The 17,697-nt window shown below is 54.2% G+C and overlaps 1 long non-coding RNA gene across 1 annotated transcript; it reads left to right on the top strand.

Annotated features, from left to right (window-relative positions):
- The first annotated feature begins 126 nt into the window (after positions 1-126).
- Positions 127-17,682, top strand: LOC129070271 (uncharacterized). The gene is made up of 4 exons (XR_008529106.1): positions 127-460; positions 14,812-14,911; positions 16,695-16,781; positions 17,040-17,682. It is a non-coding gene; the product is annotated as an uncharacterized LOC129070271 (long non-coding RNA).
- The last annotated feature ends 15 nt before the right edge of the window (positions 17,683-17,697 follow it).

Raw genomic sequence — 17,697 nt, 5'->3', positions numbered from 1 at the left:
GCTGGTGCGGGCGCCGCAGGCAGGAGCGGGTGGCGCCACCGAGGGGCGGGCGGAGGGCGGGCCGGGGCGGGGCGCAGTCTTCTTGACTCCCAGAGGCGGTGCAGGCGGGCGCTGGCCGCGTCTGTCCTCCGGGAGTCGCGGGGCGCGGAGCTTTCCTGATGTGTCACCAGCACGTGGAGCCAGCTCCGGCAGATCGAGCGAACGGGCAGAACTCACCCAACTTTCGAGGGGTCTCGGCACCTCGCTCCTCTCCCTGCTGTGCCGAGCTGGTGCTTCTTAGGACAGGGGCGGCGACGGCCCCTAGGTCCCAGGCAGGTTGAGCGGGGAGCTCGCCCAGCGCGCGCGCGGGGCGCCCAGGACGTCGGGGCGCAGGGCCCGGCTCGCAGCGACTTCTCTGACTCCCTGGAGGCGGAGCGGCCCAGCTTTGCCCTGGCCCTGCGCCCCGAGGATATGAGCGCAGGTAACTGAGTCGGTATGGAGCTGGGCCTCGCGGTCGCGGCTTGGGATCTTGGCGAAGTTTTTGGTGTAACTCTGGCGCTCCGCTGGGCGGGGAGTGGGGGTGGGGGCAGCCTAGGTCCGCACACCTCCTCTCTAACACGGTCCCCTTGGCCTGTGCCAGGGCAGCTGGGGGTGGCCTGGAAGCCGCCGCATGCCAAGCGTCGTGTAACCCTTCCCGGGCTGGTTTCGGAGGCCGGCGGGCCGACATTGGGTGGGGCGGGTGCCTTCTTTGGGGTACTCTGCTCAGAGGAAACCAGGAACCTCAGCCGAGCAGCGCACGGTGGAAAACGGGAGGCCGGCTCCAACCCGAGGGAGACCGTCCGGGGCGCGTCCGAACTCCGAACTCAGAGACAGGCGGGAGCTGAGGGCTGGGTCTTTGTGGGCGAGATGAGAGTGTCAGATCAACTGGCCTACAAAGTCCCAGTCCTCGGCTCCCGGGACCAGCGGCTCCTGCGAGCTCCTGGCCCGCGCGAGCTCGGCGCCCAGGCAGGGACAGGGACCCTGGCCGGGCCGCCACCTCCCGGGTCCACGTTCTAGGAGAGGAGGTGGCAAGGCGCGCTCGCTGCGGGCTCGGTGCAGAGAGATTCTAGGGATCCCTGTGCTTCCCAGGAGCAAAGGGAATGCACTCGGAAATTTGTGTCGGTGACTATGTGCGGCGGTGTCCTCCGGGCGGAGGGAGATCCCCGCTGGGGCAGAGCAGGAGCAAGGGAAGAGAGATGGCTCTTTTCTCCCCAACGGGCCAAGCCCATTCGCCTCCTAGGGCCCACCCTGCTGCGCATTCCAGGGCGGCAACCTTGAGCTTGGGGGTGAGGAGGGCCTCCCAATTTCTAGAGTTGCTCGTACAGAGATGGGATGGGATGCGGAGGTTTAGCCCCTGTAGACCGGGAAGCCCTTGTCCTTCCCTGCCACCACCCCGCCCCACCCCCAGGATTTTTTTTATTTTTTTTTTAAAGATGCATCTTTATGGGAATGTTCCCAATGGCTGGTCTTTTATTCCCTGGCATACACCACATAATGCTGACCCGCCCTAAGTCCCCGTCAAGGTTTATGCTCAGATTCCTTTCTTAAATCCTCTCTCAATAACTTTGCTTTTGTACCTCCTCCTCCTCCAAAGGAAAACCCCACCAACCCCTGAAACCTCGGGTTTGCTTGGTGTTTGGACTTTTCTTTATTTTGCATTGTGTTTTGGCTGTCTTGGCAGTGGGGGCCTTGGGAAAACATTTGGGAACATGCAGTGAGGTGACCTGAACTGAATGAGGGCAAGTTGACAAAACAAGGCACCTCGGTTTCCCTTCTTCCTGGCTTTGGAAAACAGGAGGAGGGAGAGGGAAAAACTAGCCGACCCGGGTTGGTCCAACTCTCCCGAAGTTGTGCAAAGACCCATTCTGGAAGGTTTTTCCACAGGCTTCCCTGACTTCTGTGGGCTAGTGTATACAGCTTGCAGGAACCCTTTGATGCCTCTGTCCCCATTTTGGTGGCCATGCGGGGGCTTGGACTGCGGGGTGCAGAGGGGAGCTCCGTGGGCTACGGGGTCGCTGAAGCAGGGTTGGGCCTGTGAGTCCAGGAAGAGGGCACACGCCTGTCACTGCAGTTGGCCCACGTTTTTTCAGTGGGAGCTTCGTTCTCCAGTGAGGAGAACGTGCAGACGCCAGGATTATGGGAGAAAAGAATTTCTTTGGCCATGTACCTGAATGTACATGTATCTTGACCAATTCTCAGTTTTGAGGCAAAATTGTCCAAGAGTAGACTCGGGGGAGCTTCGAAGTGGAGTCCTTGCCCTAATTAAGAAAAATGCTCTCCTCGGAGTACTGCATCAGTTTGGGAAAATGAAGTTCTCTCTTTGAACCCATGCCTCTCCCAGCCCCCGGGATCAATTTCTTAAAGTAAATGAAGTGGAAATCTCCAGAATATCCCGTGGTCATAAAACACACGCAGACTTGGGCTGGAGCAGTGAGATGCAGAAAAGCAGACAGAGGTGGCTGCTTTGCACCCACCTTAGAGGGGACAGGTCTGGGGGACAAGGGACATAAATCTCTGGAAATAAGGCTTAAGGAGCCTGGCAGAGCCCCTGGCCCATCTAGGCAGCAGGCAACTTCCCCGAAGGCTGTGCCGCATCCTCTGGGGCTGACCAGGGCTTTAGGGATTTTTAGGAAATGCCTTGGTGCTTCATTTCTTTGGGGTGAGTGTGAGTGAGTGTTTTTTTCCTTCTTGGGATTTTTCCTTTGCAAAATGTGATTGAATCAGCTCCACAGCAGGCTGGCTTGGCCTCTAGTCACTGATTTGTTCTTTGACTTAAGCCGTCGTATTTAGGAATTGTGTTTTAGTTGAGAGCTTTTTGATTTTGCTGTCCCTTTTGAATTCTCATAGTTTCCTGGAGCAGATCCCTCCTTCCTTCCCCCACCCCACCCCCACCCCATCCATTCCTCTAAGCTGGGCACCTCTAGGTCCTGTGAAGTCAGACTTGTTTGCCCTGGAGCTGGCTTCAGAAAGCAGCTACATGCAAGGTGAAGCTGGCGGGAGGGAGGGATTTTAGCCCGACCCTTGGGGAGAGACCCGCGGAAGACTCCAGAATCCAGCTGGACCTCCAGTCCTGCCTGCTTGCATTCCCTCAACTCTTAGGTAAATTGCAAACTGGTGAATAATTAACCTCACTCTTGTAGCTGTTTTTTTGTTTTTTTAATTTTAAAGAAAAATAAAATCCCAAGCTATGAAAAATTAGAGGTCAGTTTTTGCCTAGGAGGACCGGATTGACAAAGGAGGTGTCGGGAGAGGCCGACCCTCTCGTCTCCACCCCTAAGTCTTAGTAACTCCAGAAATTCTGATACTTAAAAGTCCCTCCAGTTTTGCTGGTGGCCCTTGGGGGTGGTGGGGGGTAAGGGATGCTCTGAGCTGAGCCCCCAGATCTCCCTCGATGCCTCTTTGCCGAAAGCCAAGCCATCTGAACCCTCTGCAGGGTCAGGGTTCGATTCTGTCCCTCTATTGGTGTAGCCACATCCTGGCCATCATTTCTGTGCCGAGTTCATGCTGCTGCCAGGCCAGTTTGCTGCTCTCTGTGCGGGATGGTAAATATTTGGCCTGTCTCAGTTCTTTCACACAAAAGAACAGTGCTCCTAATCGGTGACATGTCTTTAAAAGCGTTGTCAGAAGTAAGGGCTCAGTTTGGGTTCCATGAAGGGTTTTTCTCAAAGCAGCCCAGGGTGAGGGCCATGAAGGCAGAGATGTGCTGGAGTTGGAGTCCTAACTGCCACTTGCCAGCTGGGTGGCCTTTGACAAGTAACTCCTCTGTGCCTATTTCTTCCCTGGTGAACGAGGGTTATGATCCCTACCTGGTAAGCTTGTGGTGAGGCTTATATGAAAAATGTAGGCACAGCGCCTGGCACCCAACAGTGGACCTTTGACTGGTAATCCTCCTCTCCTCAGCTGTCTTATTTAGAGTCTGTCTGTGTATACGTGCTGGCTGAGAGGGGTGCAGAGTGATTGAGACCTCCGGCTTGTGAGTCTCCATTGCTTCCTAGCGTGTGGCCAGGGACAAGGTACCTGACCCACTGGCAACAGCAGCTTTGTAATCGTAAGTCTGGGATGATGCCTGGGAACCCCTTCCCCTGCCTGAGTCTCAGTCCTCTCAGTTTTCATTGTCCACCAACCACGCGCCAGGGACCGGGCCAGACTGGGGTTCCAACTTTGGATTGGCAGAGTAGGCAGGCATGGCCTCTCGCCACCCCCTCTCCTTTGTACCCCAGCTCTGAGAGCAGATGAGGGCTACTGTGAAGCCTCCTGGGGGAGCTGAGGCTGAGACTCAGCGGGGAAAAGCTCTCCCCGGACCTCACAGCTGCCTTTGGTGCCGCAGGAGCCTGACTCCCAGCCTTCTGGGTGCAGCAGGGCGCCCCAGGCCGGGAGCCAGCAAGCTTGAGCTGTGGAGCAGGAGGTGAGTGGGCCTGGGTTAGGCCCGAGCGTGTGGATATGGCCGCCTTGCACACCTGCTGTGCAGTACAGTACGGCCAGCCTGGCGGGCCTGAAGGCTGGTTCTGACACTGAGCATGTTTCAGGAAAGGTCTCCAGGAGAGGTGAATTGCCACAGCTGCTCTTGGCTTGCTTGCTCAGTGACCCAGTGGGCAAGCTAAACACACTCCGGTGGGACCCGTCAAGCAGGGTACAGAATCGAAGGAAATGATTTGATATTCCAAAACATACTGAAGAGTGATCGTCATGGAAAAAAAAAATCAGGATTTTGTTGGACTTCCTTATACTTTTTTATGGCTCAACGATGTTTTTTATTTTGGATTTCGAACTGGAGGTGGAGATACACCATAATCTTTTCAGTGCTTTAGAGCCAGTTAGTACTTCTGACTGGCCCCGGGCAATGGGCAAGACCAGAGACAGACGCAGAGCAGGTGACTTCTCACCCACTGCGCTGCTCCCTTCCTCCTCCCTTTGGCACAGTCTGGGGAATTTTGAAATCGCCCTGTAGCCAGACCCTTGTGTTTGCTGCCCAGGAGAACTGGGGAGGGAGGTGCTGTGCGGAAAGAACCATTGCCCGATTTCAATCTCAGCTCTGCCACTTTGGGCCTGAGAGCACCCTTCTCTGTTCCCTGGGGGTTTGGCCTAAATACAGTGTGCACTCCTATGGAAGCTTCTAAAATTGTGAGTCAGGAGGCGGCAGAGAAGGGCATGAGATTGGAACCTGGGGCTGTGGTTGGGAGGGCTGGGAGGGCTGGGGGAAGGACTCAGAGATGTGCAGCTGGGAAATTTGGATCAGCCTGTGAAGACTTTGTGGTTCATTCTCATGAAGCTCACTTCCTCCCACTGGATTTCTGCCCTAGGGTGTGTGGGGTTCAAGGGAAAACACTGGCTTCTCCTTCTTGGGGACAGGCGTAAATTCTGGTCTTTCCAAGCAAACGTTTACAAAATAATCCTCTCTATTTCCATGTCTGCTGTGAGGGAGACCCCCTCCCTGACCCTTCTGAAAAACCGAACTGCCTTGCTGCTTATATGCCCATGGCTCCTGGCTTTCCAGGAGAGACATCTGCGTCCCTGCTTGCGGCAGGCCTTAGGGAAAGGGTGTTCGCTTTGCATCTGGAAGTCTGGCTCTCCATGGACCAGCTGGATGGCCTTGGGCCAGTGATGCGCCTTGCTGAGACTCAGTTTCCCCCTGTGTGATAATGCATGTCCACCTCGTCGGGTTTGATGAGAATGCTGTGGGAAATGCCAGGTGCGTGGCAGCAGGCAGCCCACGGTAGCTGTTCTCAAGTGACACCATATTCATCCCAGAGCCTGTGGGGCCAGTGAAGGAACCCCAGTGAGGTCGAGGAAGGACAGCCTGGGCCTGGCCAACCTGCTTGTTGGCTTAATATCTGGGGACAAAATACTGGAAGAGAAGCGAGTCCTTGCTGTATATACTGGGGAGTGTGTCGGGGCAGGGAGGGCAGTTCCTTCTGCTTCAGAGAGACAAACCCCATACAGCGGAGGCGAGGCGGGGCAGGGCAGGAGAGGGTCCAGAAATTGCTGGCTTTTTCAGGGTTTGGTTCATGCAGCCACTGTGCTCCAGCCTATCTGCGGGGGAGGGTCAGGGGGAGAGTCAGGGTAATGTTCTCTTGAATTTCTTCCTACTGAGCTTGCTGTTGTAAGCTTAAGAACATGAAGGAAAAAAAAATTAAAAAGAAAACGTGTCCTCGCTCATGGAACTTCAAGGGCGATTAAACAGATACTTGGAACCAGGACTTGTATATACGCGAAATGCTGGTTCCCAGCTTGCCTGGCCAGACCACCCTATATCTGGGAAAAGTCAACCACTAGCTTCCCAGTTGGTTAGTGTGGAGGGTTCACCCTTCCCTGGCCTGAGTCTCTTTCCCTCTCCCCCACCTCCTGCGTCTGGTGATAGTAAGTGTTCGTTGTCACTCAGGTCTGGGCGCACGCTAACCTTGGCCAGATCGCTGAATGTTAAACCATCTGGCAAAATATCACATTTCGACAATGGGCCTTTTCTGTATAGATGGGGATAGAGGAGCGCAGTGCCGTGGTGCTGGAAAACCACTTACGCAGGGACAGTGGACAGGGGCAGAGTCCAGGATCCTGAGTGTGAATGTAGGGGTGGCGGGGATGGAGCAGGGTAAGTCAACCAGAGAAGCAGCACCCCATTTCCAGAGCCTGCATAGGGGAAGGGGCTGCTGCCAACCTTGGCGTCCTCCCTTCCATCCTTTCGGTGGATTTTGTTGTAATTAGACAAGTCCTGACAAATATCCCATTGCCCTTTGGGCTGGGGAGTTGTGAGGAGTCCTGCCTGGAAACCCAGCCTCCTTCACTTGGGAGCCATAATTAGGCAACAGAACAGTTCACGGGCCCTTGATTCAATAAAGACCCTTTTATGATGTTGGTTTTTCCCAGAAAAATAATACCACTTTGCCCCGTTTATTGCATTTAGATGTGTAATCATATTAGACTAAGCAGCCCCGGGGACTGAAGTTACGTAGTTAGGGTTTTCACCAAAGCCTGTTACCCAGTCTTCAGAGGAAAACAGTGTCCTCAGAAAAAAAACCCAAAACAACCAGGAACATTTTTGAGGATTTTCTCTCTTGGCGTTTAAAGGACATTTTCTTCCATCAGGGTGAGAAACGACTCAGGGAAAAAACCAGAAAGTGAAACTAACTTGACTGGCCAGTGTCAGCGCAGCCCTTCCCAGCCCAGGCGGTGCGAGCCCAGAGCCCAGCGTGGCCCCCCACTTGTCGCAGATGATGTTTGTGAGTCAGATGGCTCGCACGTGTCCCGCAGAGGACTGGAGGAAATGCCACGGGGGAGCCTGTGTCCTCTCCCCCAGGAGCTGAGGTCCCAGCACGGGGCCACGTTCGCCGTGTCCGCTGTGGTGACAGGACGGCAGGTGGCAGGTCTCTGCCTCCCCCTCCCCCAGGCCCCTCCCTGTCGGAGCAGGCGGCCTTGACCAAAGATAGTCCTGGAAGCAGCGGCTTTCTTTCGCTGGTTGGGAGAGTTTACCTGGCCCCTGCCCACCTTGACAAGACGCGGCTCCGGGAGGACTGCAGGCCCCTCCCCACACAGCATCCCCTCTTCTTAACATCTTACCCCTAGGGGGGCCCCCCACCGGGGTCAGGCAGCTGAGAGAGCTTCCCAATCGATCGACTGCGCAGAGTCAAATCCCTCCTCAGAATCCTCCCAGCGCCGGGGTTAGGTAGCGATCACCAGTGGAGCCCAGAACCTCTTTCCCAATCTGGGGTTCAGAAACCTCAGGCGCTGAGGAAGTTCCTGGGAGTTGCTCTATTTAGAAACAGGGTGTGACGTTTCAGAATGCTAAAAACGGGGTGCATTAAAAAGGCAGAAGATCCACTTAATTCTGGGACGTCTGATGGGTGTTATTGCTGAAATGTCTTGATCCTTGAACGCAGGAGAGCTGCATTTTACAGGAGGTGGTTCATCTATTTGTGGATAGTGTGCATTAAGATATTCTCTAAGTATCACTATCTTTAGATTTTTTTAACTTTTATTTTTTAATACTTTTCCAATTACAGCTGACATTCAATATTAGTTTCAGTTGAAACCTTTAGATTGTCTGGATATTTTGCACTTTTTGGAAGAAGTGCCATTATATATACATATATACATCTGTGTGGGTACATATATAAATAATATATAATTTTGTTTTTCTACCCAAAGGAGTATAATTAGAGCATGTGAAGCCAGATTATACAATTAGTACATTTTTCTAAGTAGCTGTTGGGAATTGGCAATGAGGTAAATTTTAGATTTCCAAATGAAACTGGCTACAGGGAGGTTCTGAGGAAAGTGTACCTGGGGAGGTGAGGGGAAGCACCAGTTTCCAGTTTGGGCTACCGCCCACTCACCTGCTCCCCCCAGCACCTCTGTGCCGGCCCATCCGGCACCAACAGTGACCAGAGGACAGTTTTATTATCCTTGTCCTGAGTAAGTGGAGTTGGAAAAATTATTTATGTTGGCTCTTCTCTGCCCCTGACACTGGAGCAGGCGGATGCTTTGCCACATTTTTCAGCAATAACATTAGTAGCTGTTCTTTGGAGAAAAAATGTTGGCGATATATATTCATTCAGTTTATATTTTCGTGCCTTGAATGTGCTTTCTTGGTGTTAGGTGGCCACCAGGGCAGTCTGCAGGGGTGCGGATATCGAAGCAAGACCAGGGAATGAGTCCTGGCCCAGTGGTTCAGTTGGTTGGAACGTTGTCCTGTATACGAAAAGGTTGCAGGTTCGATTCCAGGTCAGGGCACATACTTAGGCTGCAGGTTCGATCCCTGGTTGGGGCACGTACTGGAGGTAACTGATCGATGTTTCTCTGTCTTGTCGATGGTTCTTTCTCAAATCAATAAGCACATCCCTGGGTGAGGATTGAAAAAATAAAAAAAAAAAGACCAGAGAATGAAGTCGGGACTCTGCTTGCACACTTTGTAACTGCTTTTGGTGCAGACCCACAATTCTTTTCTGAAATTCTAACTCTAAAAAACTATGAAAACCATAAGCTGTTTCTGTAACTAATTCCGTGGGGAAAACCTGACCTAAACTGACTTGAGACTTGGTGTAGTATAGCCTATATTTATCTTGGGGGCGGGTGTCAATATTCATGGGTTTCACTGCAGAGACATTAATGCGTTTGGTTGCGGGTGCTGCCCTGCTGAGTGGGGTGTTTGTTGTATAATATGTGGTATACGTACCACGTTACTTCCTAAAACCTGAAAAATCCTGAAAGGTTTGGGATAACGGCCCTGTTGTTTAGGGTGAAACAGTAAATAGTTCAGGCTTTGAGGGCCACGGGTTCTCTGTTGCAGCTCTTCTGCTCTGCTGTCGTGGCGTGAAAGCAGCCAGGGCTAACACATAAATAAGTAAGCTTGTGTTTAATAAAACTTTATAAAAACTGGTGGTGGGCCGGGTTTGGCCTGTGGGTCCACAGTTTGCTGACTCCTTGTGAGGAGGACTCCTTGTGTGTGTGTCCTTAAACACAGACCCTTCCCTTCCCCATGTGTTAGCCCTGCTGTCTGCACACCTCTCTGCTTGTCGTTTCCCTCCCTCAGTGCAGTTGCCTTTGAGATAAAAGCTGCAGCTGTAAGGCCCGCACTCAGCCCCTGGCTTTGTCTCCTGGACGGCCTGGAAATGGGAGCCAGTGGAAGGCACTGCCCTCCCGGGCCTGGCCTCGTTAGTGGGAGTGCGCATGCGTGTGGACCGACGCGTTCGGGCTCCAGTCCAGCCTTGCCAAAGGGCACTGGGACCTCCACCCACTGATGAGTTTTGGGGGCTATGCCAACCCTAAGGAACACTGGCCATCAGCGTCGGCCAGAGCAGGGCTGGAGAGTTTGCAGAGCATGGTGGGAGTGAGGGTTTAAGATCCAAGGTGTTCTTAGCAAAAGAATTTCTGGCAGAGAAATTGGTTATCGTAAACTCAGGGACTCTGATGGATGAGATTCAGGACTCCTGGCTTTGTTCATCCCAGGTCTGGATTGGCCAGCGAGTCCGAGAGAGCTTTCCACTGCAGCGGAGGCTCCAAGCCAGCCAAGCCCTCCGGCTCCCACCTCCACGGTGGGCTAGCCTGGGGCAGACTGGGTGGGCGGCTAGAAGGAGGGTAGGACCCAGCGGAGTCCAGTCCCCTGGGCTGAGTGCCGGGAGCGCCAGCACTCCTCCGCCCCGCACAACCCAGTTCTGTGTGCCAGGGAAGTTGGCCCCTGACTAGAAGCAGGCTTGGCCTTTTCGGGCCCTGGGGCCAGGCCCCCTCTGCCAGCCCCTGCTGCAAGCCTGTGTGCATGTGCCCAGTGGCTTCTCTGTAGGAGGGGTGCACCCAAGACACCCTGGGCCTACAGCCCTCTGCCCGACCACCTCCTTTTCTGGTCAGGGTGGGACTGGCACATAGTTTTCTTTCTAGAACAAATTCCGAGCAAGGGTGATATCTCTGCTTGGCCTTTCTTTCCCTTCCAAGGCGGTTTTGTGGGTTGTCGGCTATTTTAGGGACTCTGTATTCAGAATGGAGCCTCCTCACTCTGCAGCAGCCTGGAAGCCTGGACGGCTTGTCAGCCCCAGCAGAAGGGGACAGCCCCTTGGTCATCAACGTGTTCAGCAGAGGCTGGGCAGGGCAAGGGCTCGGGGAAGGCCTGGGGGCTAGGCTGTTTGGTGACGGGTTAGCTCTGCGGCCAGAGCCAAGCGAGGGTGGGTCGCCTGTACCCACCTAGCATGGCATGGGGGGCGGAATCCCCCACCTCACCTGTACCAGGACGGTAAGATGGCCCAGAGCAGTGGTTCTCGAACGCTGGGGTCTGAGAAGCACTTGAGGAGCCTGTTAGGATTACAGACTCCCTGCCCCACCAGCCAACCTCAGGCACCCCAGAGTCAGCACTGTTTGTTAGGAAGTTAGGATGCAGGTGGTCCCAGGACCACCCCGCCTGTGGGCCAGTAGGTAGAGGGATGGGTGCGGAGCAGGGAGAAAGACGGAGCTCTAGCCCAGAGAGGGGCTGCAGTCAGGAAAAACCCTCAGAAGAGGTGAGCTGCATCTTACTCTGAGTGGCCTCAGGCCCTGCACACACAGCCTGACCAACAACCAGGCCCCCGAGGGGTGGTTATCATGCCAGGCTGGGTGGGGTAGGCTCCTGGTGGCCGGCTGGGCAGATTCCAGCCAGAGCAGTGCCCTGGTGGAATGGTCTCACGTCAGGGGACAAGTTACCTGTCAATGGGTGGCATTCGTCACGATGGAGTTCGGAGGAGCCAGAGTCCCGGGGCCTGTGGAGGGGCCTGCCGGACCTTCCTGGGCAGGAGCCCTGCTGCCCTGGAGACTGGAGGCAGGAGGGATCATGCCATGGAGGAGGACCCTAACCTAGGCTCTGTTGCCGGGAGCCCTTTCCATCCTCTCAAAAGAAAAACAGCTGGTCACCAACCCTTTCCCTTTCTTGTTGGCCACTCTCTGACTGACTGTCTCCCTACAACCCCGCCCCCCCCCCCCCCGTGTCTTGCAGCCTGCACTTCCCAGCAGAGCCTGCCAGCTCATTGCTTTGAACCTGAAAACCTTAGGGACACAGGGAAGTCTCTGCTCCTCATAGGCTGTTTTGGTGGAGGAGGGCCTACCTTCCTACCCAGGCCCACGGAAGCTGTTGCCTTTTCCAGAGCTCGCCTCAGAGGAGGGCGGGGCTGGATGCGGAGCAGAGGGAGGGCTGGACGAGACCCAGGCCCAAGCTGCAGTGACCCCAGGGCGGGCTGTTTCTGTCTGCAGCCTTTTGCCTCCCACCAGGGACAGAGGATCCATGACTGTAAGCTTTTCAGGAACGGTTCCTTTGGATACGACAGAGCTGAAATGCTCTCATTTCTTGTTTTGCCTTTTCTTTGCGATGGGAGAGAGGGTAGTAGGAGCTTAGCTCCTTCTGGGCCTGATTTCCAGCCGGGGTAACCAAGGTCACCGTTGCTGGAGGCCGCCGAACCAGAGCTCAGGTCCAGTCCCTCTCGGCATCGCGTGTCTTTGAGGGCTCAGGGAGAGCAGCAGCTCCTCCCCAGGTTTTCTGGCTCGGCTTGGTCTCCTGGGGCACCTCCCAGGGTTTCCTCCCTCCCGGAACCGGGCTGGTGTGTGAGGAGGTTAAAGCCAGCCACCTTCTGTTCACATGCCAGTGTCAGGCCTGCGACTGTCAGACGCTCAGTCTCTGCAAGGTGGGGCCACAGCCCACGTGGGCAGACAGGGGCCTGACGACCCTTCTCCCGGTCTCACAGCATCCCCTGGTTCTTGGGCTGCGCTTGTCCCCTTGGGATTCCAACAGGACTCAGTCCATGGCTCCCCGGGGGCAGAAGGCGCTGGGTTCCGAGTTGTCTGTGGATGGAGCAAATGTCCAGAACATTCCTGGGCATGTTCTGGGAGCTGCGAGGGCAGTCACCGACCCACCACAGAGCTGCCCCTGGGCTGTGGGGAGGTGGGCCAGGGTCACGTGAGGGTGCCATCTTCACTCACCCAGGCCAGCCAATCGACTGCTGACTCACCTGGAATATCTGAGGACAGCAAGAAAAATAAAGGACTTTCAGGGGCAGCTGTGTATTCTATCTCCAGTCATAATGCCCCTAAAAATCCTTATTGCTCTTGCAGTGGGCATCGGGCAGTGGCGGCCAACCCGCCCCTCACCCACCTGGCCGCTGAGGGATGAGAAGGGCTTCCTGGGGTCCAACTGGGACTTGCTTATTATTCAAACAGTTTCGTTGGGTCGATGCTTTTGTTGGCCTGTGCATATTAGTGGGTCTCCCTGGTTTGTGTGGGCGAACCGGCTGCACGCGCAGGGCAATGGTGCTGGGCTGGGCAGGAACCTGCACTGCTTTCAAACAGAGCCTCAGTCCATTCTCTGAGACCCAGCACTGGCCATTTTGCAAATATGCCTGCAGTGGGTCCAACTCTTTGCCCGCCACTGTGACCCTGGAGCTTGCTGGGTGTTTTCTATCCCCATTTCCTTTCCTGAGCCGCCTCCATTCTCAGCAGGTGCCCCCCCCCCCCCGCCACCTTTTCTATCCCCACCCTACAGATATTTGGGCTAAGTCAAGGCCTCACCCTGGGTGGACTTTGGGTTCTTGGGGGGAATGTTAAGAAGCTGAAATACCAAGTTGTGACATGCCCCCCCTTAACCCAAGCACCCCAGTCCACAAGAATGTCACCAAGTCCCACAGCCACGGACTCTTCCTTTCTAGCTGAGACTGAGCCAGGTGGCCTGCCTGTGGACGGACAGAACGAGGCAGTGAATAGGCAGCAAGACCTGGCTTGTGTGTCATCGACGTCACAGTCAGCAGGGGAAATTTATCTTCCAGATATTTCTCAGGTTCCCTCCCAGGTGCTGACTCCAGTCACTCAAGATGGTGGTTGTATGTGGAGCCCTCACCGCCATGATCCTCCTTCCTGGCCAGCTGGGCCTCTTGCTGCACAGGCTCAGAACCTGCCTCCGCACCAGCTCTCCCTGAGGAAAGGGCAGCTCTGAGGTACAGGTTGTCAGGGGCTGTTGGGGAATGATGCTCGTCCCTCCTTGGTAAGAAGTGGGTGGAGCTCTCGTGATACACAGGGTGATACAGTTCCATCCCCCTCATCAGCTAAGCATTTGCTATTTTCAAATCTACTGCCCCTGAGGCCCCTTTGGCCTGCCCTTCCATCCCCTCTAGAACTCCTTGTTCCTGAGCATGTTCCTCAGTCTTTATCCCAAAACATTTGCAAAAGACACTATATCAATTTTTAAAGGCAATACATCAAAAATAAAACAATACTGTTTTTTCCTCAGTTTTAAAACAACTGCCTTGCCTTATGAAAATACAAAAGGATGAAAAAGGTTTATAAATGCTGATAGCTGAGGATAATGTCTGCTAATGAAATACATCCTTTCAGCATTTTGTTTTTCTTCTCTGTGAATGTACACCTCAACCAGTTAGCAGGATTGGAGCTTTTAAAACTGGCGAGGCTTGTAACCCATTGGAGTGATGGCTCTGTGCCCTCAGGGGCCACAGAGTCTCTATTTTCTTTTTGACAAGAGGGCTGAACTGTGGGCCGGAGATCTCCTCCAGCCAGGGCACCCGGAGACCTTCCTGGAGGGTGCGCAGCAGCACCGAGCCTCTCCAAACAGTGGATGAAGTTGTTGGGAGGAGGCTAGAAATGTGGGCTCTGTCCTGACTGGTTTCTAAGTGGGCTGCTGCATTGCTTCTGGACCCTGGTCACCTGGGAGTCATTTGGAGAATATTAAAAACTCCAATGACCCTGGCCAGGGTGGCTCAGTTGGCTGGAGGGTCATCCTGGCATAACTGAAAGATTGAGGGCTCAATTTCCAGTCAGGACACATACCTAGGTTGTGGGTTCGATTCTCAGCCCAGGTGTGGTGCACAAATCCCCCAACATGTGCTCCCTCGTCCAGGCGCCGATCCAGTCCGGGGAGTATGCAGGAGGCAGCCAACTGATGCTTCTCTCTCCCGTCGGTGTTTCCTTCCCTCTCTCCTTCTGTCTGTCTCTAAAAGCAATGAAAAAAAAAATGTCTTCGGGTGAGGATAAAAAAAAAAAAAACCACCACCAAAAAACCCTTTAATACCTGGGCTCGACCCCAGACCAGTTGGATCTGAATCATTGGGGGTTGGTAGGGGGACCTGGGAATGGGATCTGTTTTAGTTTTTCTGATGTTCCTCAGCTGATTCTGTTAAGCAGCCAGAGAACCATTCACTATGTGCCCACCAGTTAGAGATGGGAGAGGTTTCCTCCGGCCCTGCCTTCAGAGTCTGATCAGGTGATGTGACCATTTGCAATTGGCAGATTTTCCCTTCCTGTATTTTCTCTGCTCTGAGCTGTCTTTTGATCCTCATTTTGCAGGAGAAGGAGCGAGGCCAAGGAGATCAGGAGACTCACCAGAGGACACTCAGCTAGGATGTGGCAGAGCCGGCGTTTAGATCTGCAGCTTCCAACTCCCAAGGTCGGTGCTTTCAGTAATAGCTATTCTTTGTAATTAGCTTATATGGTTATAACAAGCAAATCATAATGCTGACTAATACTTAGGTCACTGTGATGATGAAACACTTGAGGTGGGTGGGTGGGTGGGTGAGTGGGTGGTGGGGGTGGGCTACGATCTCCTGGAGGATGTATCTGCCCCACAGGGAGACTGGGTGGTTGTCCCTTAGTTTCCCCAATGCTGACTGCACCTGGCCGCCTGGACCCCTAGCTTGCTGTGCTGCTAAGACACCAGCTCTGGGTAGGGCAGGATCTAGCCCCATTTTCAGAACATGCCAGAGACATGTGGCTCAGGTCCCACAGCTGTGGGTGGCAAAGGGCCACTAGCTCCCTACTGAGTGTCTGGACAGAGGCATCTAAGAAGAAGCACAGCCTGCATGGGGCTTGCTCATCTGGGCCCTGCTCCAGCCTGGCAGCCCTTAGGATAGGACCCCTCCTGGGTACCTAGGTCTACAGGAGATTGTTCCTGCCTCTCCCTCTTTCCTACAGAGCTGGGCTCTGAGGACCTGGCCTGAGGGTCAGCTGGGCTGGATGCCAGTGCAGGGAACGAACGGGCAGGCGCACTGACAGCTCCAGGAAGCAGTCCGATGTTCCCCGGGGCCAGCCTGCCTTGGACATGGCGGGTGGAAATGGGAGTTGGGAGCTGAGAACACCGCTTTCCCAGAGCCCAGCGGCTCTGGGCCAGGCCCACGGGCTTCCTTTGGCAGGGAGGGCCTGGGCCTTGGCCACACCTTCCCTCGCTGGATCTTGGCTCTCTCCTTCCTCTGTCTGGCTCTCGCCCCGCTCCCCGCCCAGCTCTTTGCGGCAGAGCGCACTCTCTTGGCAATGACATCCATTTAACCTGCTTCCCAGAAAGCAGGATGGCTGGGCGGGCCGACTCAGCCAGCCCCGTGATGGAAAACAGGGCGGTGGGCCTCCGCGTGGGCTTTTCTTGCCCATATTCCTTGAGCAGCTGGACTGGGAGATAGTCCTAAACTTCCTTGGCTTACCTAGGTCAGAAATAATGTCAACTAGCAGCCTTGGGCAATCAGGCTGAGCCAGGAGCTCTGAGCTCCTGGCATTGGGGTAGGGCAGGGGGAGACAAGCCTTCGCCCAGAAGTCCAAGGGCAGCCACTTAGCGGGGGCCCAGGGTAAAATCTCCATCTCTGAGCCTGTTGCCTTATTTGTTTGGGCGCAATAGTTCCCCATAGGAAGGTGTCTACATTGTAGACTTCTGAAGTTAGCGCACCCTTTCCCTCCCCTCTAGGAAAACAGAGAATGCTGGGTGGGGTCTGGCCTGAAGATGCTCATTTAACGCTAGCTGCCCTGCACTGCTCAGGAAGTAAGATTTGCGTTTCAGCATGTTCTTTATCTCTGCAGGGACCATCTTTCTTCAGTTTTTTCTCTGGACCTCCTGCCCTGGCCAGACCCTGTTGGGATGGTGGGTCTAGATTGAGAAGCTACAGTCCTCAGCCCTTTGCCCGCATCCCTGTCGGGGTTGGCGTGCGGAGGCACCCTTCGGCTGTCCCCCCTGCCCCAGCCCCCCGCACCCCAGGTCCATCCTACAAGTCCGGATGCCATCACCATCAGTTCCAAGATCCTCCCTCTGGGCCTGGGCCAGAGTAGCTGCTACAGAGCTCCCCCTCCGCCCCCACCCCCACCTCCTTGGGGTGCAGACAGCCTGCCACAGGCAGGAAGGGCTTTCTGTTTGGCTTGGCTGGTGGGGAAGAGATTAGCACTTGCTTTCTGTTTTGACTCTTGTATCAAAGAGGCAGGGCCCTGTGACATCGCAGAAAAGCAGCCTTGGACCTGCAATGAATTTGGGGCTTGTCCCTGATGACCTGGCGACTGCAGAGGTAGGAATACGTGATAACATTGCCCCCCGTGCCGGCTAGTTGTGAGCTGTTTCTGCCCAGCGTCCATGGCCCTCCCAATAATACCTGCCTTTTCCTTCAGAGGAGCAAGCCTCCTCCACCTTGTACCCTTGGGGTTCAGCTGGGTCCAATCCCTCCTCCTGGCTTTAGAGGCAGGCGTGTGTCCCAGACTGGACACTGACTCCCCATTAGGACTTTTGCAGCAACTTTGGGGAAATAAGCATTTGCTTTCTGTGGCAGTTGCCAAGTTGACAGAAGTTGCCAAGCTTGGAACTGCTGGTGGCCATCCTGTTGTCTACTTGAGGAGAAAGCCAACGAGGAGCAAAGAGAGCTGAGAAAGAGCAAGTCCAGACATCAGTCAGCCCCTGGATCGAGCCATACCTGACGCCAACCGCCCCCTGGACTAACCTGATCCTATGAGTCAATGCAGTTTTTTTCCCCTAACATTATCCAGAGTAGGGTCTCTGTCACAGAGTCCTAGCAAAGACAATGTTTTTCTTTGATCTCACTTTTAAAAAATCAACTTTGAGGTATACTTTACATACAATAGAATCCTCCCATTTTCAGTGTTCCATTCATAAGTTTTTGTTAAATATGTACACCCTTGTAACTACCACCGCCATCAATTACATTTCAAGGTCCCTCCTTCCCCTTTATGGCCCATTTCTCCAACCCAGACAACCACTGACCTGCCTTTGTTCTAAGATTCATTTTGCCTTTTCTAGAATTCTATGTAAATATCGCATAATATATGCTGTTTTGTGTCTGGCTTCTTTGATCCAACATGATTTTGAGGTCTATTCCTGTTTTGTATGCACCAATAGTTCATTTCATTGCCAAGTAGTGTCCTATTGTATGGACGTACCAGTTTGTTTACCCATTTATCAGATAAACACTT

The sequence above is a fragment of the Pteronotus mesoamericanus genome, unplaced genomic scaffold, assembly GCF_021234165.1.
Source record: "Pteronotus mesoamericanus isolate MK-2021 breed Mesoamerican mustached bat unplaced genomic scaffold, CSHL_Meso_final contig_246, whole genome shotgun sequence".
Lineage (NCBI taxonomy): Eukaryota > Metazoa > Chordata > Mammalia > Chiroptera > Mormoopidae > Pteronotus > Pteronotus mesoamericanus.
This window is presented reverse-complemented; position numbering and strand designations above follow the sequence as displayed.